General features: G+C 37.5%; 1 protein-coding gene across 4 annotated transcripts in view; it reads right to left on the bottom strand.

Annotated features, from left to right (window-relative positions):
- LOC115254207 (protein nubbin) overlaps positions 1-24,975 on the bottom strand; it is a 475,087-nt gene that overhangs the window by 161,502 nt on the left and 288,610 nt on the right. The window lies entirely within an intron of this gene.

Raw genomic sequence — 24,975 nt, forward strand, 5'->3', positions numbered from 1 at the left:
CCAACAGACACTTTTTTTTAATTGAAAATCGAGTCCATGGTTAAATTGAAAACATAATTCTTTTGAATTGAAACGAAACTCAGTCTGCACAAATTTAGTGGCGTTGTGTATTTAAATTTACCCTCAGAATAGAAATTTTCACCGCAAGCCGCCGTTCAGTGTACATCGAGGTCTTGAAATTAGTCTATGGTTCGACTGACACATATTACGTTTGGTTATAATAGGAGGCAATCAGTGAAGTACTAGATTGAAAGTAGTGAGCTGGATTTTTGTATGGTGAGATGATCAATTCTCCATTTCTGCAATGAAATGGTGCAAACAGCGTAGGTTATATGATTTATTGGCTAATTTGATGCTATTTGAGCAAAAGTTTGAATAACTGTGTTGTTGTATTATTTTTTCCTGCAACTTCAGCAACACAGTTATCCAAACTTTTGCTCAAACAGCATGAAATTAGTCAATAAATCATATAACCTACGCTGTTTGCACCATTTCATTGCAGAAATGGAGAATTGATCATCTCACCATACAAAAATCCAGCTCACTACTTTCAATCTAGTACTTCACTGATTGCCTCCTATTTAGGATCTCTCAGTACCAACTGAAAGCTACAACATGCTAGTAGTACGCTACTAAATTTTATTTCAATTGGACATTTAATTATCGAGATATTTTTCGAAAAGTACATGAAAATAATATAACTCAACTTTTTGAAAGATGTTTGACAAACTGTATTGTAATAATTTTCTCAGTCGTCTGTCAACCGATTTATGTTCTCTTAGCACCAAATCAAAGCCATAACACTAGTGAAACTCTGTATGATCTGAGAGTGATGCAAGTAACAAAAATACTATTACAAGTAAATAAATCTTTTTACAATGAATGATGCAAATGGATCTAGATCGAATAAAAGATCCACAAAATTTGTTAAATACGAATAGTGCAGCAATAATTTAAATAAGTGTGAGAAGGGTTCTGTTCACCATAAGTGGATTAAATCAGGTTTTACATCCATGTTTAAATATCCACGCCATCTACGATTCTGTGGCACAAGCGCCCTTGTTCTCAAAATTCAAGACAAGTTCTGAGAATGTTCAAATCGTACGCCAATGTGGAAATGTGCACATATTTTGAGATGAATGTTGCATAAGAGTGTTGTATTATCTAGGTTTAATTGGAATGTTATGGAACATATATAATGGATTATTTCTGACTTCGTAGAAATTGTGCTATGGAGGAAATTTGCCGTTTATTAGGCTTTTTTACATTCATGTTTAAATATCCACGCCATCTATGATCCCGTAGCACAAGCTCCCTTGTTCTCAAAATTCAAAATAAGTTTAGAGATTGTTTAAATCGTGCGCCGATATGGAATTGTGCACATATTTTGAGGTGAATGTTCCATAGGGATGTCGTATTATATAGGTTTAATTGGGATTTTATGGAACATTTTTGCTGGTGTATGGGCAGATCCTTGCATTTCAGTGGATTTTTTTTCTTATTGAATGGACATCACATACGTTGGGGAGAGATTAGCAGATGATTTATGGGTTGCATTTATTTATTTAGGGAACGTTTTAGCTATAACAGTGACGGAATGTTACTAGAAATAGAGTTCCCAGTTCAAATCAAGCATTTGAACGATAGTGCTTTCGAGGGGTCTTAAAATTGCCGAAATTTTATGAAAAAAAATTATTTAAATTGACTCTTTTTCATGGATTGTAGTGATAAATTTATGGAACTTTTAGCAGTATTTAGGTTACCAAAACTTGTAGTATTGTGGATTTTATTTCAATAAAAATAGAACATATGAAGATATAATTGTAGCGGCATTTATCAGAGTATGGAACATAATTAAAATCTTTATGGTATATTTTCCCTGTGTTAAGGATTTCATCTAATATATTAACATGAACATTTGGGTTAATGTATTGATATATTGCGGCTCTGTAATGGGAATGCTTGCTGTATATACTTTAACGGGATGTGATAAGTATGGTCATATCAATGTATTGTATGGGAAATTAAGTTTTTATAATTGATCATATCGTTATGATTTTATGGAACATTTTTTATTTTTAATGGCGCGTTTCATAGATATTATATGCGAAAAGAATAGGCTGCCATACATTTTTCAAAATTTAAAAACCCAAATTACTTTTACGATCACAGTAAATCGCGTTGCTGCATTATTTTTTCAGATTCCTCAAGATATTCCTCCAATGATTCTTTCAGGTTTTTTTTCCTGGGATTCCTTCAGGAGTTCTTTCTGGATTCTTTCAGAGATTTCTCTCGGGATTCTTCTGGGGATTCTTTAAAAACATTCAAAAGGTCTCCTTTTAAGATTCTTTCAGTGAATTCTTCTAGTTTTTTAGGATTCCTTTAGACAATTCTGCTGGGATTCCTGTAGTGATTCCACCTGAGCTTCCCTCATGGATTTCCTCCGGAATTCCTTCGAGAATATTTCCTAGAATTCTTTTATCAAGTGGAAAATGTACAGAAAAACGTATTTCATATTTTGCATATTTTGCTGCGCAATCAACGAGTCCTTACCAGTTCCCTCTAGGCAAGTGTAGCTTATACATGCAGTTTCCGGCACTAAATTCTTCCTAGCGCATTTATATTTGAATAAATTTTTCTATCGGTTACAAGCGTTTTTTTCTCTTCACATTTCGCCAAAGCTCCTCCAGCTAGGCCCAATGCGGACAGGTTGGACCAACCAGGCAGCAACCAAGTGACCAACGCGTAAACATGCAAAAAGAGTCCAATGAGGACGATGACTAGGTATGACCACGACGACGACGACGATCCGATGGTTATTCCAAGCGATATTTTTTTTTCTTCCCAATAGACTGTGTGTGCTCCTCGTATGCATATTCCAATCTCCAATGACACCCATTTGTGGACCCTCTTGGAGTGGGAAAGCGGTTGGCCGATGTGTTTCCTCCGCGTTCCATCTCCAGGAGATTCTGCGAGGGGTTGTAGGGGGAGTTGGGATCAAATGTTCTAACAACCGTCATAACAACAAGATTGTAACATTGTGGTTTTATCACGTTTCTCAAAACTTCTTTAGAGATAATTGTATTCAATTTGTTGCATGGGATACTTTATCATACACCGTTTAAGATTAGGATCTCTGATATTTTTTGGTTTGTACGTCCTTAAAAGTGCCAGTAGCTTCCACTATATGCCCAGTAATCTATTGCTTGTAGCATTTCACCACGATTCCCCAATTTTGGCATCGTTTCCCAAACGTTCGCCTAGTTCCTGTTGTATTGGAACCATTCCACCGGGGCGAGTTGACCATCACACATAAGCTCTACTAGCTCGTCCCGCGAGGGGGGCAAAAGAACCAAGGAAGGTTGTTGGTGGAAGGTGCGACCAAAGCAATCGTCGTCCAGTTGATTCATTTTTTTTTCTCCTCGCCTACTGCGCGCCTCCCTGTGTGTATGTTTTCTCTCGCACTTGTGAAGGCAGTTGCGAGTTGCGAGGACGACGACGACGCTTCTACTTGCACTCCGAACCGTGCATACTTTGCACGGGACATGGGACGAAGGAGGATGGAGGGAGCCTGGCAGGGGGGCACATTTGTGGAACGTAATGTGAACGCTTGAGAGTGTCCTGCGACGGACGACGACGGGGGCCATAAGTATGATGGGTGGCTTAATATTTTTTTTTCGCTGCGCAGTGCACTGTGACTAGGAGGGAAAAAAGCACATCGCGAAATAGCCACCGCCTCCTATGCCACTGCGAACGATTGCTGCGCTGAGCCGGACGCTGGGGTTGCTGGGATGAGAATAAATACAGTTTGATTTAGCTGAAATGAGATAGAGAGAAAGTGTACCGAATGCGAGGCGATGCTGCTGTTTTTTTTTTTCGAGGAAATTTACGTACATTCGAGAAATTTTTGCGATTTTTTTACGCTTCTCGTGAGTGCTTTTTCTGGGTCCGAAAATGTACGACACATAGATTAATCTTCCAGGGCGCGTCTGGGAATAGTGGGCGCCGCGCTGTTGGTGGATTTTTTCCGCATTTGCAATAGAACCATATGGGATGGTTGGGTGGGTGGCGTAAGGGAAAAGCTGATTTCGGTGTGTATGAAGTTATGAAAGCGCAAATATCGTTGCTTTTTATTCCCGTAGATATCGCACGAACCAAATTCTGGAAATTGATGATTCTTTTTTTTCGAACGCTAGTCCTCGTCTATATTTTTGCTTCCACTTGCACTCCATCGTCGCCGGTGCACGGCATAATGGAACGATGGGGAGTGAGAGCGTCCACTTGTCCATGTAGGATTTGATTTTAATTACTAAACATACATAAGGATTCGTTCGGAGTATTTTTCCTCTATATGATGCTGTAGTTTTTTTTTTTTTCGCTGCAAGCCTCTTTTGCACGGTCTCATGGATGGTTGCCACAGCGGTGTTGGCCGCATAGAAGAAGTATTTTGCCACAATACATATTTAATGAAATCCGCTAGAGAGAACAAAACAAAAAATAAACTGGCCGATCGATAGCCTTAACCAGGATGGGATACAAGTTTTGCAGTTTTTCTGTACTTAGCTGAATAGAATAGTTTTTCCATGGAAGAATGTTATTGATAATGCTCTCAAAATCCAGTCGTGAATCATGAAGATGGCATTAAATAATGAGTTTTGTAATACTCAAATTTTCGAAATGTTTATAAAATCGAATCATTACTTACAAACGGATAGACCGATTTTGGTCGACTTAGTTTTGTTCTGTTAGTTTACAGCCATGGAAGGTCTACGAGGCAAAAACTTGGAAAAATTGAAAGTTTTTAAAAATTGATCTTCCATATATTTTGACCGGGGACTTGGTCTTGGCTGGAAACTTGGAACGTAAAAAAACGAATTAGGCAAGACAAAGTTTGCTGGGTACAGCTAGTTTTACATAACATCAAAGTAAATTTATTTATTTTATTTATATTTAAATTGTATTTACCAAAACATATTAAAACTGCATGAAAAATGAGTTTCCGATAAAAGGCTTGGAGTTTTTGTCATACATTAGTAATTCTCGCTAAATAACGACTTAACCATGATCTGGCTAGCTTGTTACGATCGAATATTTTGTCGCCAAAAATATGTATAGTTGATTCAAAAGCCAAAATTTTAAGCAATGGGCATACACAATGACTTTATTTGGATAAATGCCCCAAAAAATTCATTAAGTTCAGAAAACCATTCAGCGATTTCTTGGGGAATGTCTCCGAGGATTTACCCTGGAATTCCTTGACGAATTGCATCATCAATCCCTTCGGGGATTTCTTCTGAAATTCCTCAAGAGGTTACTTCGGAAATTTAGAGATTAGTGACAAACACTTGATAGAGCGTGGTTACTGGTTGTGCTGTATTTGCTGAACGATCTTTTTGTTCGAGTAGTGTATGTTTGTATTGCAATCTTTTGTTGTAATTCTGCAGTGCTGAATAAAAGAAGTGGTCACAGAATTTTCAACTTTATTACGATGGTCTCCGAAAATTTCCCAAATCAAATCATCATATTACAGATTATTTCAGAAAGTTTTCTCTGTGTCCCTTCAGAAGTGTAACAAAGAATTGTTTCACGAAATGTGGCATAAATTGCTTCACCAATTGCTCCATGATTTTTAACGAATAATTTCAGAGATTGTTTGAGGAATTCGCTAAGTTATTGTTTCAGTAATTCCTCTGTATATTTATTCAAAAGAGTCTCTAGGCTTTCTTTTTGAAAGTCTATTAGAGATTCCCTTGGAAAATTTATCGGAAATTCTTCTAATAACTTTTTTTTTTCAAAAATTTGTCCAAGTATTCGAAAATTACCTCCCTTGCATAATATATTTCTAAAATTTCTCCATTTTTTTTCAAAAAAAAAATATCCATGAATTTGAGCAGAAATTTATCCAGATATTCTTTTAAAAAATCGTTCAGATATTCCTTCAGAAATTTTAGTAGACATTTTTTTCAGAAATATCTCCAGATATATATATATATATTTTTTAATAAAACATGCCTTCGGAAACTATTTTAGAGTTTTTTTCAAAAAATGTTTCAAAAGTTCCTTCGAAAATTTGCACTGGGGTTACTCTGGCAATTCTTCCAAAGAGTTCTCGAGAAATTCCCACAGAAACTTCCAATTTCTTCAAAAATCCCACTCCAGAAGTTTCACAAATAGTAGTGTAAGAAAGTTGTGTGTAAGTTTCTGTAGAAATTCCTTCAGCGATTAAACCTATTTTTTCGAGATTTTTCTAGTTTTTTTTTCGAAAAATCCTTCGGAAATTCCTTTAAGCATTATCTCAAACGATCTTCCAAGTATTTATTCCAAAACTTTCTCCGGGGCTTAGAAATTGTTCCAGCCTCCAGCGATTTTTCTGTCAGAAAATCTTCGTGGGGTTTCTTTAGAAATTCTTCCAGGGACTCTATTAAAAAATGTGGGATTCATATAGAGCATAGATTTCAGAAAATCTCCTGTGGCTTTAATTATAAATTCAACTAATATATTTTTCAGAAATATCTCCAGATTTTCCTCCAGAAATTTCTTTACAATCTTCTCCAAGGATTACTTAAAAAAACTTCCAATAATTTTCCAGTATTTTTTTTTCGATGATGAAAAAACATCCCGGGATTCTTTTAAACAATCTTTCATGTGTTCCTGTAAAAAATTTTCGTGAAGAAATTCTTCCAGGGACTCTTTTGGAAACCTCCTGTAGAATTACGATAAAAAATCATCCAGGAAATCCTAAAGAAATTCTGTCCGAAATTCTTTCACAAAATCTTCAAGGAATTTCTTCAGCCTTCAGAATGTCCTCCAGATTTTTTTTTCAAGAACTCCTAAAGAAAGTATTGCACGGATAACTTCCAAAAATTTTGCATAGAGTCCTCTACAAAATACTTCAAGAATTCCTTTTCTGTTTTCTTCAGAAAGTTTTCTACGGATTTATTCAGACATTGTTATAAGGGTTTTTTTTCGGAAAGGATGTAAGATGTAAGTTTCCTGCAGAAATTTACACTGATATACCTCTATGCATTTTTTTCAGAAATACCTCCAGAAGTTTTGCCAGAAACTCAACGGATTTCTCTAGGAGTTCATTGAAATTGTTTTGGATTTTCATTAGGGAATTTCACCAGGATTTATTGTCCAACAATATCTCAAGAGAATTTGTTGGATATTTCACCAAGGGTTTCCAAGTATTTCTTCAGGTCTTCCTCCTGGAATTTCTTCAGAACATCCATCAATGGATTCTTAAAATATGTTTGTTTCTTTTTTTCAGAAATTCTTTCAGGAAATCAATTAGAATTTTCTTCATATTTTTTTGTTAAGTCCTTCTGCATTTCTTTAGCAATACTCTCGGAAATATCTTTCAATATTTCTAGAAATACACCAGCAGGGATTTCTTCCAAAGTTTTCCCATGGATTCTTTAAGAAGTTGTTCCAGCAGTTCCTTCAGAGATTCTCATCTATTGGAACTCATCCATACAAATGGACCAGTGAACTGGCACTGAAATCGAGGAGCCTTGACTACCCAAGTAACAATCCTAACTCTATTTGGTTTTATTTGTTTTTATGATAGTTTTATCGGAACATTGCATATTCTAGTTGATCTTATTGGAGTTTCAGCTGAGCATAACTATTCTTTATCAATATGTGGTTTTAAAAACACCTCCAAGAATACTTGAGGTTCAGTTCATAAAACCATAAACACAACAAGAACTGTTGAACTTAATTTCAGTTTTATAAGGTTCTTGTAGTTATCTTCAATCATCCGTTCTTGATCAAGAGCAACTGTTCTCGCATGAAAACAGTTTGGTACATGAAAAATACAAGAAAAAACTCAAGCATCAGATTTTGATTCTCATCGTCCCATTATTGCTGCCAATCAAGCAGTTCTTGCAGAACTAGTCTAGCCGTACAAGTTTTTCATATACCATATTCTCAGGTTCAGCTTCTAAAATTAGCTGTAGGTGATTGAATTTAGATATGACGAAATAAATTTTTCAGCACTGGGTCTGCCTGGTTGGCAACTGTACCGGGCTGATGATTAAATTCATCGGACGAGATTCACAAAATCCGGTGGGATAACTTATTGTTTGTTTACAATTAGGCGTACATGATTTATGACGTTCTCGGCAGAATTTGCATAAACCTACATCAAGAACTTAAGAGAGTTGTACTGATATGTGTGATCTAGCTACTTTATCGGCGCTGCAGTCTTGGGGAATCAAAACGACTGTTTTAGATTTGTCCTGACATTTCGACTCTGTTTCGAGTCTTCTTCAAAGGGAAGTCTTCTTTCCTTTGAAGAAGACTCGAAACAGAGTCCAAACGTCGGGACAAATCTAAAACAGTCGTTTTGATTCCCCAAGACTGCAGCGCCGATAAAGTAGCTAGATTACATCAAGAACGTTATAAACATGAGTACTCTTGAGTAATACTTCTTACCCTTGCTTAAGATGAAATAAATGTAAGACGTTCTTGATGGAGGCCAACCAGGCTGCATTGAGAACGTTATAAATCCTAGTATTCTTGAGTTATGCTTTTAGCTCTGGCATGAGTTGAAAGAAATTTAAGACGATCTTATGGTGATGTTGATTAACACCATCGATAATGTACCGACCACCAGCCTAGATTTCAATGAAAGCCATGTTGAGAGGGGCCCTGATCATCGTCGTCTTCGTCGTCCCACAGAAGGTTGGGAATGAGAGCTCTCGCTAGACAACCTAGGCGGGATTTGTGCCAACAAGTCCTCCGCGTTCGCCCCGAAATGGGCGTGTTGCTGTAGAGCTTGAGCGTTCGCTCGATTGACTGCCACGAGGTCTTCATCTGGTGTGTTAACAATCGCCAAGCCATATGTATTTTGGATGATCGCGGCTGGATCCAGCATCTGCTTGACCCATTGCTTGCTGAAGGCCTTGGTTGCAGCCATCATCATTTGAGACATACTACTCATCCCTTGATCAGCTCTGCGGTTTGTAACGTAGTTGTCATCTGATAACGGCCCATCAGCCCTGTAAACACCTTGACATAGCTTTCCAAGAAGGTTATATTTTCCACTATCGATTGCAGGACGGATCACACAGATACCCATGTGCTCTATGGCCCACATAAGGACCGAAACCCCTCTGGACTCCGGCGTTCCATGCGAGGAGCATATCCGTTGAAATCCGTTTTTACGACAAACTCGCATAAGGTGAAGCTTATGGTCACCGGGGATGAAGGTTCGATCAACGGTGATACCGTGCATCTAGGCCATTGTAATGAGAAGCGTTGTACCTGTCCATATGTGATGTTCTATTTTATTACACATTTATAATGTTTCACTTTAAGATGTTATACTTCAATATGCATTTTGTGAAGCGGACCTGGTGTGATGGTTAAAGCACGTGACTATTACGCCGAAGACCTGGGATCGCATCCCACTCCCGACAAACTCACAAAGCGAGAGTTCTTCGTTCGGAAGGAAAGTGAGCGTGGGTTCCGAGATGAACTCGCCCAAGGCTAAAAATCTCGTAAATACAGATAAAAAAAATGCATTTGTAGTGCTTCATTACAGTTTCGTAATTACCATCGGTATATCGGATTCCAGTGTGTAGGTATCTATCACGGATTCTCTGTCGAAATGTTGCTTGTGCAAACACAAACACAATATACAATCACATACAAACACACAAACACACAATATACATGAAATTGCATGCAGTGGAAAACTTAAAAGTCCTGTGCATAATGCTTTGTGATGTATTTTGATTAACGTGGGCTTCGTGGCCGTGCGGTTAGCAGCGTCAGTCGTTTAGGCGTATTGTGAGTGCCACGGAGTGAGGGTTCGATTCCCGCTCCAGTCGGAGGAAACTTTTCGTCAAACGAAAAATCCTTCATTGGTCCACTGGGTGTTCCGTGTTGTCCGTTGCCTAATGTTAGTGATTGTTCAGTCTGTGCAACCTCTGGTTGAAGACGGTGTAGTGTCTTTTTTTTTAATACAGGGAATCGCGCCACTTGGGTGGTGGCTTCTATATTCGTCTGTTTTCCACTATAACTCAGTCAAATTTGAACCAATTGACACAGCTTTTGAAATGTGGTGAGATAGGTATAGTATCTACCCGTGTACAACATTTCAAGTCAATTGGTTCAAAATTGACTGAGTTATAGTGGAAAACAGGCGAATATAGAAGCCACCGCCCAAGTGGCGCGATACCCTAAAACAATAGCTACACATTTTTTTGCAAATTCAAGCCAGTTCCTTCAGTTCCAGTTATAGAAGTTCAGAAAATGCCAAATCTTTTGAAAGGCATTATTTCAAGATTTCACATTCTTCTTCTTATTTGTGTGACGCCCTATTTGGGACAGAACCTGCTGCTCAGCTTAATGTTCTTTGACCACTTCCACAGTTATTACCTAGGAGCTTATTCTGTCAATGCCCAATGCCCATGTTGTATGACCAAGCCCGTAAGAAAATTCCTGGACTGATCGGGAATCGAATACGTCGCCCTTAGCATGATCATGCTGAATACCCAACTCACGCCTTTACAGCTGAGCGATTCCAAGCAACAGCATCAAAATTAAGGAAAATTTTTAATTCATGATTTTCTATTGAACTGAAACTTTGCACAGTTTTTCAGTTCCATCTAAATCGCCATTTTTCGATATCAAATTTTTATTTAGAGCCACGACTAACTTTTCAAAAGGGTGTATGTGAAAATGGTTCAAAAATATTCAAAAATATGCACAGCCAAAACGGATTGTTTGATTGTTATGAATTTTTCAGCAAAGTTAGATAGCTAAATGGTGATTTCTAAGAAAATATACACTGTGAAAAAAAATCTATTTTATCATTGAAAAACATCATTTTTGTCACAAAAACTCAAATATCTCAAAACCCTATCTTTTTACCAACTTGAATTTTTTAGGGAAAACGGTCCATTGTATTAGCAATCTACCATAAAAATTTGGTGATGGTAAACTAATAAACAAAAAAGTTATAACATTTCAAAAATTTCACAATTTTTACATAAGTAAAAAAAATTTTTCTGTGTAAATTATTTCGGCCGGGAATCGCGATTTGATGCTGATTTTATTGTTCAGCAAAGTTAGATAACTAAATGGCGATTCCTAAGAAAATATACACTGTGAAAAAATCTTTTTTAACATTAAAAAATATCATTTTTGTCACAAAAACTCAAATATCTCAAAACCCTATCTTTTTACCAACGTAATTTTTTAGAGAAAACGGTCCATTGTATTAGCAATCTACCATGAAAATAAACAAAAAAATTATGACAATTCAAACATTTCACAATTTTCACATTTAGTAATAATTTTTTTTAGTGTAAATTATTTCGGCCGGAAATTGAAGTTTGATGCTGATTTTATTGTTAATGGTCTTGCGTGAGTAAAACAAGTTGTTTTTATTATATATTATATATACATATAATATACTATGTACCGTAATGTTCCGATTTTATCACGCCCTCCGCGCATTAGTCGTTTATTCATTAATTTGCTGTTACATTTGAGGACAAGTGTTTTCCCTCTTCTTCAAGATGAATGTTGAAAGCGTGTTTTGCAACGTTAAAAATATTGAAATGGGTATAGATGTTGAAGAATATTACAGGGCATTTTTGAAAAGGGGCGTAATTAAATTGTTTAAACAGATGTCGCTGATGGCAATTTCTCAGTTGTTGTCGTTTTCGAACTTCCTGCGCCCTGCTTTACCGATGATATACAGATGGCTCGTTTGTCAAATTTTAGACGGCAGGACGTGCAAATGCGTAATTTTGTACACAATGTGGACATTTGGGCATAACCAGTCTCTTTCAGTTTATCTATGGTGCTTTCGGTGAGATTTCGTAACTCTTTTGAACATTTTTTTTTCATCAAACGGTCTACAAGAGAGCGTTGAGTTGAAGACCTTTGAGAAAGCGACTGTTCATCTTGTTCGTTAGATTATAATAAACAAAATCACTTATTAATTTTAACTTACTTGTTTGGTGTTGGTGGCTGAAGAAAAAAAAATACTATACAATTTTTAATATTCATAGCGGTAGTATTTTTTTGTTTTTTTCGTGAGCATTGTCAGGTATGTATACAGACAAACAAACGTAACACTGGCGAAATTTTCATTGACCACGCCTTCAACGATCATTTTGAATCTTGGTTGTGGCTTTCATAACAAGAAGAGCGCCCATCGTTTTTCTTTGCGTTTGACGTTTCACACTAGCGCCTTCTGATGACGATATTGCACAACGCAGTGTTTCGTGAAACATTTCCACCAGGTGGTGATAGTGTGAACTGGGCGATGAATTTTCACTAAAATTGTTCTAGGCGTTTCGTCTGTTTGTCTGTGGTATGTACCTCTTATGCATTTGTTGTTGTTGAAGTTACTCGCATTCTTCCGATCATAAAGTCTGTTCTCTACACACTTAATTTTGATTACCGAGTTCGGTAATTTTTTGACGAGATTAAAACTGCTGAGCACCGAACTCGTTCAGCAAAAATGCATTGTTTACCTTTTCCATACGATTTTGACAGTTGTTTTACTGAGCCTCAGTAAAATCGATTACCGAAACTACCGAGATCGTACTGCTGTTATAATCTCGTCAAAAAAGTACCGAACAGGCAATTCAGAAATAAGTGTGTAAGAGGGATTTTTTTTGCGGATAAACTAGACGTATACGCGTATAAAAAAACTTTTATTATACAGCTTTTGTCTTAAAAATAAATTCAATTCCATTTTTCTTATAATCAACAGCTTTTCAACACTATCAAGGTATTTTTTCACCAGTCACGTACAATAAAAAGTATGACAATCTCAATATTTTTGATCACAACACTGGATCGCGTCTAAGTTTCAAATAGATACTATAGTAATTACGAATAATCAAACTAAAGTATCATGAAAACAACTTGCTTAATTCAGGCGGTAGCCTTTACAATAAAATCAGCATCAAAATATAATTCTCGAAATAATTTACACAGAAAAAAAATTTTTTTTGTTACTAAATGTAAAAATTGTGAAATGTTTGAAATGTCATAACTTTTTTGTTTATCAGTTTACCATCACCAAAATTTTATGGTAGATAGCTGATATAATGGGCCATTTCCCCTAAAAAATTGAAGTTGGTAAAAAGATAGGGTTTTGAGATATTTGAGTTTTTGTGACAAATATCATATTTTTTCAAAGTAGAAAAAGAATTTTTTTACAGTGTATATTTTCTAAGGAATCATCATTTAGTTATCTAACTTTGCTGAAAAATTTATAACAATCGAACAATCCGTTTTTGCTGTACAGCTTTTAGAATATTTTAGAACTATTTTCGCATACACCCTTTTGAAAAGTTAGTCGTGAGTGAATATGAAGGTTTAATATCAAAAAATGGCGATTTATATGAAATTGAAAAACTGTGCAAAGTTTCAGATATTTTTGAAATGGTCGCTCAGGATCGACTGACATGACTCCGTGGAATTCCTCAGCTGTTGCTATAGAAGTCCTTTCACATTCATCTTGAAACACTTCAACCACCATAATACAGTTAAAGGAAGAAAAGAAGCGATGCTTTGTCTCGTAGGTATGACACAAAACAAGTCAAAATCGATTCATCGATTGATTCCCACATTGTTTCTCGACAGAACCTCAGAAAAGAAAGGAAAAATCCCCCATGCAACAGTGTGACAATTTCGGCACCACTTCCACGCTAATCCATCACCATGGTTCTAGAGGAAAGCGAAAATGCACTTGTTCGCCCGCCCGATGAATGTGCTCAATCGATTCGTTGTTCTATAGGTGTATCATTCATCTATCCAGTAGATCCGTTTGATTTTTTTTATCCGCACTGCAAATCTTGCACTCACTGTTCAAATGTTTTCTTAAGCCTATGTACAACACACCCGTGCCAAGCGAGCATCCAAGAAAAAATCTCTAAACGGTAAACGCACACACCACAGTTGTGTGTCACTAACGAACGAAAGCCGGCAAAAAAACATCCTCCGAACACGTTGGGGGTGCCAACCGGTACAATCATCCACATCAACGGCAGCGGCGGTGGGTCGCTTCTCTAGTTGGGCGCCAACCAGCTGTTGGATTGCTTTTGTTGTGCTTTGGCTTCACGTGGTTTCTGAATGTGTGCGTGCGTGTTGAACGAGAGTGGGTGGTTGGTTGCTGCATTCACTGACTGTGATCACATAACACCAGCACCATCACCGGCAACATCATCACCCACCAACGCTGCTGATTGAGAGATGGAGCGAAGTCGAGCGAATTTTTCTAGGAAAAGCGCGAGCTGTGGCTGCGAGAGCCGAACTTTTTTTTCATCCTGAGCTGAAGGGGGATGTTTTTCTTTTGTTTTGTACCGATGAGCGAAATTAACTCACCCAGTAGGGTGGACCGCTGAAGTGTAGTTAATTGCGTACGGTTTGAAATAAAAATAGTGTTGGTATGATGCTGTTTCAGGATGAATAAATACTTGTTGAAAGCAGCCACTTCGTTGTCAACTTCAACACAGAAATATTAAAAACCATATTAAATATTCAAGCATCTTCTGCTTCTTCTTCGAGCGAGGGTCTTGAGTGTTTTTAGAGCGGTTTCAAGGTGGGTTAGAGTAGTTCCAGGGGGTTTCAGAGGGCTTCAATTGAATTTAACTCTTTGGTGCCGGAGGGGCCATATATGACCCCAACATAGAAACGGCTGTATAAATTCACGCACTCAATAAACTATCTGTTGCGAGGGCAGAGAGGGGAAATAGTGATCGCCGGGTTTATAGCAGCACTCACACAATGGATGCGTTTCGATGCAGCTTTTAACTGCAAAATAGGTTTATTAGTTATTAATTTCAACAGAATATATTTGGTAATCTTACACTATCAATGTTCTATCTCATCTCCACAATTCTGCCTTCTGCACAACAAAATATGTATATCAACACAATTCAACTGCAAATGGAAATACCTCAAAATCATTTTAGATGAAATATAGAAATTTATCCTACTTTTAACTCTTTACCGATTCGCATTTAGCAATAACATAAAGTTTGAGCACTTTAAATAGGAAAATAAATGTAGAATAATGCAATTACTAGTAAAAGGGTTTAACTAATCAGAGCGCACTTTGTAGCAAATAATTTGTTCTTTTCACAATAATTTCGTCTTCTTTCGCATGACACAGCTATTTCCACACATGACAGAACCACCTTGCAAAGTAGTTGTCACACATCTAACGGATGGCTTTGAGCAGTGTGCCCAGTGGCAACACTATCTTCGGTAAAGTTGTTGCAAATTGAGTCCTCTGTTAAGAAAAAATGGGAATAATTTGTATTTGAGACTTCACTGACAACCTATAACATTCTGAATACCATAAAGTTTGGTTTCGTCAAGATTATCAACATGTGTTTTATATTCTGGAATGCTCTAGGTGTTCCAAACTTTCTTGTAGTAAACTTATTCTACAAGAATAATTTTATGTGTTTTTGCCATAAAAATACCATTACACAATCTATTGAGATTCGTGAAGCTCTTGATATCTCAAATGTCATTTAGAGACACTATAGGGATATTCCAGGTCCGCCAAAATACCTTTGAGTTCAGAGCTTCAGGTCTACTTTCGTAACAGCACCCATACCTACTATACCGAGTCACATTGTATAATGTGACAACTACACAGTCTTCGGCCAGAGGCCGCACAAACTGAACAATACTAACATTCGACAACGGTCAACACATATTACACCCAGAGGCCCAGTGGAGAATTTTCCGTTTGACGAAAAGTTTTCCCCGACTTGATCGGGAATCGAACCCACACTTCGAGACTTACGAGACACTTAAACGACTGACAAAGCTAACCGCTCGGCCACGAAGCCCACTAAGAAGAGGGGAGTGATGATTACAATCCCTTGCCCTCTTCAGAACGCTGAGTCCTTTACGCCTGCGCAAGGACATGCACATTGCACATGTGAATGACGGAGTCCACGCATTGTTGCGTGGATGCCAGGCGTAAAGTGATAGATTGTGTGAAGATTACTGTGAAGCTTATTGTGAAGATGATGCGGCACAGTTCGTTTAGTTGGCTACCATGTAGAGTAGACTTTATATGATAGATGAGCGATTCCAAGCAACAGCATCAAAATTAAGGAAAATTTTTAATTCATGATTTTCTATTGAACTGAAACTTTGCACAGTTTTTCAGTTCCATCTAAATCGCCATTTTTCGATATCAAATTTTTATTTAGAGCCACGACTAACTTTTCAAAAGGGTGTATGTGAAAATGGTTCAAAAATATTCAAAAATATGCACAGCAAAAACGGATTGTTCGATCGTTATGAATTTTTCAGCAAAGTTAGATAGCTAAATGGTGATTTCTAAGAAAATATACACTGTGAAAAAAAATCTATTTTATCATTGAAAAACATCATTTTTGTCACAAAAACTCAAATATCTCAAAACCCTATCTTTTTACCAACTTGAATTTTTTAGGGAAAACGGTCCATTGTATTAGCAATCTACCATAAAAATTTGGTGATGGTAAACTAATAAACAAAAAAGTTATAACATTTCAAAAATTTCACAATTTTTACATTTAGTAAAAAAAATTTTTCTGTGTAAATTATTTCGGCCGGGAATCGCGATTTGATGCTGATTTTATTGTTCAGCAAAGTTAGATAACTAAATGGCGATTCCTAAGAAAATATACACTGTGAAAAAAATCTTTTTTAACATTAAAAAATATCATTTTTGTCACAAAAACTCAAATATCTCAAAACCCTATCTTTTTACCAACGTAATTTTTTAGAGAAAACGGTCCATTGTATTAGCAATCTACCATGAAAATAAACAAAAAAGTTATGACAATTCAAACATTTCACAATTTTCACATTTAGTAATAATTTTTTTTAGTGTAAATTATTTCGGCCGGAAATTGAAGTTTGATGCTGATTTTATTGTTAATGGCCTTGCGTGAGTAAAACAAGTTGTTTTTATTATATATTATATATACATATAATATAATATACTATGTACCGTAATGTTCCGATTTTATCACGCCCTCCGCGCATTAGTCGTTTATTCATTAATTTGCTGTTACATTTGAGGACAAGTGTTTTCCCTCTTCTTCAAGATGAATGTTGAAAGCGTGTTTTGCAACGTTAAAAATATTGAAATGGGTATAGATGTTGAAGAATATTACAGGGCATTTTTGAAAAGGGGCGTAATTAAATTGTTTAAACAGATGTCGCTGATGGCAATTTCTCAGTTGTTGTCGTTTTCGAACTTCCTGCGCCCTGCTTTACCGATGATATACAGATGGCTCGTTTGTCAAATTCTAGACGGCAGGACGTGCAAATGCGTAATTTTGTACACAATGTGGACATTTGGGCATAACCAATCTCTTTCAGTTTATCTATGGTGCTTTCGGTGAGATTTCGTAACTCTTTTGAACATTTTTTTTCATCAAACGGTCTACAAGAGAGCGTTGAGTTGAAGACCTTTGAGAAAGCGACTGTTCATCTTGTTCGTTAGATTATAATAAACAAAATCACTTATTAATTTTAACTTACTTGTTTGGTGTTGGTGGCTGAAGAAAAAAAATACTATACAATTTTTAATATTCATAGCGGTAGTATTTTTTTGTTTTTTTCGTGAGCATTGTCAGGTATGTATACAGACAAACAAACGTAACACTGGCGAAATTTTCATTGACCACGCCTTCAACGATCATTTTGAATCTTGGTTGTGACTTTCATAACAAGAAGAGCGCCCATCGTTTTTCTTTGCGTTTGACGTTTCACACTAGCGCCTTCTGATGACGATATTGCACAACGCAGTGTTTCGTGAAACATTTCCACCAGGTGGTGATAGTGTGAACTGGGCGATGAATTTTCACTAAAATTGTTCTAGGCGTTTCGTCTGTTTGTCTGTGGTATGTACCTCTTATGCATTTGTTGTTGTTGAAGTTACTCGCATTCTTCCGATCATAAAGTCTGTTCTCTACACACTTAATTTTGATTACCGAGTTCGGTAATTTTTTGACGAGATTAAAACTGCTGAGCACCGAACTCGTTCAGCAAAAATGCATTGTTTACCTTTTCCATACGATTTTGACAGTTGTTTTACTGAGCCTCAGTAAAATCGATTACCGAAACTACCGAGATCGTACTGCTGTTATAATCTCGTCAAAAAAGTACCGAACAGGCAATTCAGAAATAAGTGTGTAAGAGGGATTTTTTTGCGGATAAACTAGGCGTATACGCGTATAAAAAACTTTTATTATACAGCTTTTGTCTTAAAAATAAATTCAATTCCATTTTTCTTATAATCAACAGCTTTTCAACACTATCAAGGGATTTTTTCACCAGTCACGTACAATAAAAAGTATGACAATCTCAATATTTTTGATCTCAACACTGGATCGCGTCTAAGTTTCAAATAGATACTATAGTAATTACGAATAATCAAACTAAAGTATCATGAAAACAACTTGTTTAATTCAGGCGGTAGCCTTTACAATAAAATCAGCATCAAAATATAATTCTCGAAATAATTTACACAGAAAAAAATTTTTTTTTGTTACTAAATGTAAAAATTGTGAAATGTGTGAAATGTCATAACTTTTTTGTTTATCAGTTTACCATCACCAAAATTTTATGGTAGATAGCAGATATAATGGGCCATTTCCCCTAAAAAATTGAAGTTGGTAAAAAGATAGGGTTTTGAGATATTTGAGTTTTTGTGACAAATATCATATTTTTTCAAAGTAGAAAAAGAAATTTTTTACAGTGTATATTTTCTAAGGAATCATCATTTAGTTATCTAACTTTGCTGAAAAATTTATAACAATCGAACAATCCGTTTTTGCTGTACAGCTTTTAGAATATTTTAGAACTATTTTCGCATACACCCTTTTGAAAAGTTAGTCGTGAGTGAATATGAAGGTTTAATATCAAAAAATGGCGATTTATATGAAATTGAAAAACTGTGCAAAGTTTCAGATATTTTTGAAATGGTCGCTCAGGATCGACTGACATGACTCCGTGGAATTCCTCAGATGGATAATGTGCTGTAAAAGTTGGAAACGGCTTTTTCACTTTATTTCGATGTAGTTATACTTTGAGAAGAAAAAGAAAACTAATAAAAGATATAAAGTAGGGCGTACGAGACGAGCCAGGGATTGAATCTAGGGCCTTTTGCATATGAATCAGAAGCGGTAGTCGCTAAACCTCAAAACTCTTCCTTTAAACAACATCAAAATCTCACGAAAAACTAATTGTTCATTTAACTTCCATAATATTACCCTGTATATGTATGTTGTATTTTAAATTTGATCATTGAACTTTACCGGAAACCTCTATTAAATTGAATTATTGTATCTATTGTACTTATGAAATAAAGACAGTTTGCGCTGAGCGGTGCTGCAGATCAGCAGTCGTGATCTGGTCACCGAAGTATATTCGGAATGGAATTGGTGTGTTTTCGTGTGCTATAATCGAAAGCGATGAATTACTGGGGTTGTTCACCTGGGATCCCAACAAATTTGGGGGCTCGTCCGGGAATCCCAGACGGTGTACACCACAATACAGTTATGTCATCAGAGTGCAGTGATATAGACACGAATAACAGTGACAATGTCCAAGTTATCCATCAATCTGGAGGATTGGATTTTAATGACTATGGCAGTTTTTGGGCTATGTTCTCAGCTCAAGTGGAAACGTTTGTGATCAATACGTCTAAATTAGCTCAGGAAGTAAGCGAGTTAAGATCGGATTTGAGTAGTCTGAGATCAGAAACTACATCTTTGCGTTCTAATACCGACGACATTCACTCGTGTCCAAGTATGATATCTAATCAAAATGATTCACAATTGAACAATCGGATAGCTGTTAACAATAGCCTAAGCGACGATGGTATGATATGCAGTGATCAACCAAGAGCAACAAGCGTGGAGGTTGTGATAGAATTATTAGATATCACTACGAATGAGAACGGGTCAAGGGTCACAAAGTGCAGCAACGGTGATAACCTGTCACACAAGCATCGCCAGAAAAATCGATCGCGAACCTCTCGATCATTTCGGTGTACAGCTATTAAAAATCGCTGCAAAAGGAAACAGTGTCGTCAGTATGAGAAACAAGTGAGCACACTACATCACTACGTCATACGGTTTCTGTTTGTGTGGCGGCGTAGAATATGGGTTATCAGTGGACACACTCATAGAAAGAGTAAAACTTTGGAAAACACTGACCAGAACGACGACGGTGACGACGACGGCGACGACGATGACGACGACGACGATGACGACGACGACGGTGGCGATGATGATGACAACGAAATTGAAGGCGACATCCGAGCCGGATGTCGGTCAGGATGGCCGATTGTTGTATTTTAAATTTGATCATTGAACTTTACCGGAAACCTCTATTAAATTGAATTATTGTATCTATTGTACTTATGAAATAAAGACAGTTTGCGCTGAGCGGTGCTGCAGATCAGCAGTCGTGATCTGGTCACCGAAGTATATTCGGAATGGAATTGGTGTGTTTTCGTGTGCTATAATCGAAAGCGATGAATTACTGGGGTTGTTCACCTGGGATCCCAACATGTATGTAATTAACGACGAATAAATTTCCAATTTATAATATTCTGGGTTTCCCAGAGATTAAGGAGGCTTTCAAGGGAGGTTTCATGAGAGTTGTAGTTGGGTTGTTGTTGATGTTACCATGACTTTCAGAGGGGTTCCCGGAGGTACCACAGGGCATTAGAGACATACTTGAGTACCTGGGTACTTGGGTACTTGGGTACTCCAGAAACTATCAAAGGAAGTTTAAAGGGTTCTTAAGGCGTGTCCCTTGGTTTTAACCCGGGAGCGGTCGCGTCGTGTACTGAGTAATCGCACCATAGAAAATGCACGCTTGTGATACACAGCGTGTACGTAGTGCCGTTGCAGGTAGTCGAATACGCGACTGCTCGAGGGTTAAGGTATTTCAGGGAGCTTCCTGGCCTTTCTGGTGAGCTTCAAGAGGTTTCATAAGGGTTTCAAGATGGTTAAGGGATTTTAAAGGGATTGCTGGCGATCCGGTGTTTACATAGAGGTGTCAAGATGTTTCGAGAGTTGAAGTCTGAGTAGTTATTTCAAGGGGTTTCAGAAGTTTTCTGAAGGCTTTAGAAGAGTTGAAGAAAAATCTTCGGTATATCAAGGGGTCTTCTGAGAGGTTTGAAGGAGTTTCAGGACAATTCGGGCGTTTTCATGAGGCTTTGGAAGAGTTTGAGGGAAGTCTCCGGGGAGTTTTCTGAGGGGTTTCAAGGCCATTTGATTCATTGGAGACGGAGTTTTCAACTTCCTGGATGCAACATCGCTGGTGTCTGATTCTCACGGCTGGGCAAATACGACCCATCGGTTCCAAAGGGTTAAGGCGTTTGGAGGAAATGCCAATGCAGAACCCGTAGCTTCCGGGAAGACAAGCCCAGCTTCCTGGGTTAGTGGGTTGGTGTCAGGCCTTGCGAGCCAGCCATAAAAAGATAAACCCCGAAAAATCAACAAGAGACGAATGCCAATGACGACGACCACATCGATGAAAAGGAACTTGCGATTGGAAGGTCGGTACTTGAAACTGGTACGTGCGACTTCATCGGGAGCACCCACATACTCGCCTATATACTGAAGGACCACGGTTTCGTGGCGCTGCAGCAAGTGTGTTGGACAGGATCTAATGTGCGAACATTTAAAGGTGATCATTCCATCTATCAGACACACAGTTGAGCTGGGAAAATATTGTATAGTGATGGGCGACATGAAGAGGCACTCACCAGCTGACGAACGAAAACGGCCTACGCCTCATCGATTTTGCCGCCTCCAAGATAATGGCCATTCGTAGCACCTTCTTCCAGTACAGCCCATATAGTTACACCTGGAGATCATTACAGCAGACGGAACCGCAAATCGCCAATCGAATCTCGAGACAGCGTTGCCGAACGAGGGTGTGCTCGATGTGGCCCCTCTGGAGAAGTGCTGGAGTTCAGTCAAAGCAGCCATCAATAACACAGCCGAGACCATTATCGGGTACGTTGAATGGAGTCGACCAAACGATTGCACAGTGTTTTATTTTGCCGATTTCGTGCGCTTTTTTAATAACGTTTCAACCGATGATTTTAGCGATATAGTTTCTTCGGAGAAGTTTCTACATTAGACAAGGCGCAAAGAGTCGAATGATCAATCCACATATAAGTGAGATGAAAAAAAAATATTTTTTCAAAAAATGCTGATGTTTGGTGTCTTCGGCAAACTTGTGCAAAATGCAATTTTGAACAACTTTGTCAAAGATGCCATAATGCTGAATCTCTTACTTCACGAGATATATTTCGTTGTATGTGCATGACCCCTAGAAATAATATATATCATCATAACTTTTTACCGTTTTTTTTTTAGATTTTTTGCGTCTTCTACAAAGTTGTTTGGAATGTAAAAATACATGTTTTTGCTGAACATTGAAAAACGCTAGCTTTTGAAATTACCAAGTTATTTACATAGACTTGCACAAAATGGGACACTGAAACTAGTGTTTATTTTTATGTAAGTTTATGTCATACTGATCAACTTTGTCGAAGACAGCAACTTTCTAAGTTATCATCATAGGACTCTGAGCTATGAGATTTCTAAAATTTGAATGTTCACTAGTGCCGCCAAATGAAAGAATTGCAAAACAAGTGTTTATTTTTATGAATGTTTATGTCTTACTGATCAACTTTGCCGAAGACACCAACTTTCTAAATTATCGGGATTCTTAGATATAAGGTTTTGAAAAATTACTTGCTCACTAGTGCCGCCCAGTGGAGGAATTTTGAACTTCGCAACTCATCGTCAGTAAGTTATTGGCGTACCCAATAACTTTCCCGAAGACACTATCCTTCCAAATTATCAGGGCCTTGAGCTGTCGCATATCGTATCGTTTGCTTGACAACCTGATATGGTTCCTGTACTACAATTCAGCATCAAACTGTTGATGGTCCCTCTAGCGCCCAAGTTGCCAACTAATCATATGAACCAAAGTTCTAAATGGTAGATCTTATCAAGCCTCAAAACTTTGCCGAAGAAAGTATTGCGTTAACTCTTGCCACACCCGAGATAATAGGCGACACCCCCAAAAAGCCGAAATCCCATAAGCTCTTAGTCTCCTATAACGCTCACCCCTGTCTAGTAGGAGTTCGTTTAATAGGAGTCCGTTTAATAGGAATTCGTTTAGTAAGAGACTCGACTGTATTAGAATCAATAGTTAAGCCAACAGAAGGCAGCAAACGCAGCTCTCCACGGCGTGAATGTAATTTATATTCACCGCGTGGAGAGTTGCCTTCACAGCTCGCTCACGACTTTGGTATGCGTGTGCGACCCCAATGTTATTTGGCAAACTTTCAGATAAAACTACAAGGTTAAATTAATCAATACATTGTTTTTCGATAGCATGCTTCTGAACTAGAGGGTCTTGTTTCCCGGACTGAAAAAAATCCCGGGATTCGGGATTTTTATTTTCCAAATCCCGGGATTTCCCGGGATCCCGGGAAAAATCTAAGTTTTCTAAAAAACGATGAAAAAGTTAATGGAACGATTTCTTAAGCACTTTTAATTAAATTTGATCAACTAATAACCATTATATTTGAAAGAAAATACATATTGCATAGACATTTGATAATGTGAGGGCAGTTGGAGACATTCAAAGGTATTTGAAAATTTTCAAATAAAGTTCATCTTCTTCCGCAATAGGTTAACGCAATAGGTTAACTTGGGCTGCAGAAGGTCATGGGTTCAATCCCTGGCCCGTCCCTTTTCATCCTACTTTGTATCTTTCTATCCACTTCCTCTCACTATCTCTCTCTTCTCTACATATACAACTCATGTATATTCATATGTTCATAGCCATCGCTAGAACCAGAAACGAATTGGAAAAAAGTCGTTTCTCTCCCTTCCAATTTCCACTCACAGCACAGTGTATACAACGCCTACAAGTTATGCAACCAAAGCGTGCTGTACCGCTTGACCTTATTCACCTCATTCGCCACACAATCTATCACCTTACGAACACTATAAATAACCCCCTATCCATGGATCGCATCACCGACCCAACGGTGACTCCCAGATCTCCCATCCTTTCCGACTAACAAATACCCCAGTCCGTGCTGGATGTGGGGATGCAGAGGTGATCTCGGTCTTTAGTAGCAACAACCAGCACACTCTAACATTCCTTTCCCTTCCCAACTGACTATAAGGACGTGGCCGGCGCCGGTATTGAACCAAAATGTATGAGCTGCTAGAATTGCACTTTGAGAATAAGTGGAGTGTCCCAGCCCTTATTCATTTGGATCTCAGTGCAATTGGTACCAGCTCAGATCAATAACGGAGTAGCAACCATTGACATGTATAGTCAGATTTGATCGTTTTTTTTCCGCAATAGGTTAACTTGGGCTATAGGTTAACTTCTGCCTTACTTATCCGAAGGATTTTTTTGACAGAACTTGAGGATATTTCTAGAGTAATCCCTTATAATTCACCCTGAGACGTGAATGAATTCTGTTTGAGGATTTTATGAGGGAATTAAAATGGCAGTGTTAGAATGGTGATTTGAAAATTTCAAACGGCAATTTCCCAAGATATTTTTTGTCCGCATTTTGTTTTTTTTTCTTTAAGAAAATGTGTGACTATTTCAATTATATGTGGATATACATTCATGTTAACATTTCAGAATTTCGATTAGTTTTTTTTTTGGTGAAATACATTGAAGAAACTGTGAAAAAAATCCTGAATAATTCAAGACAGACCCTCTCAACAAACTTCTTGTTAAACTGATATGAATATCTTCAAAAAAATCCTTATAAAATTCTTTCGAAAATTTATTTATGATTTCCATTTTAACATTTCTATCCCGAAAGTCCATTGATCTTTTTTTTTAGAATTATTTGGCAGGATGACAAGGTATTAAATTATATTCGTCGATTTTATTGCACGATTCGCTTTA

This window comes from Aedes albopictus, chromosome 3 (genome assembly GCF_035046485.1).
Source record: "Aedes albopictus strain Foshan chromosome 3, AalbF5, whole genome shotgun sequence".
Lineage (NCBI taxonomy): Eukaryota > Metazoa > Arthropoda > Insecta > Diptera > Culicidae > Aedes > Aedes albopictus.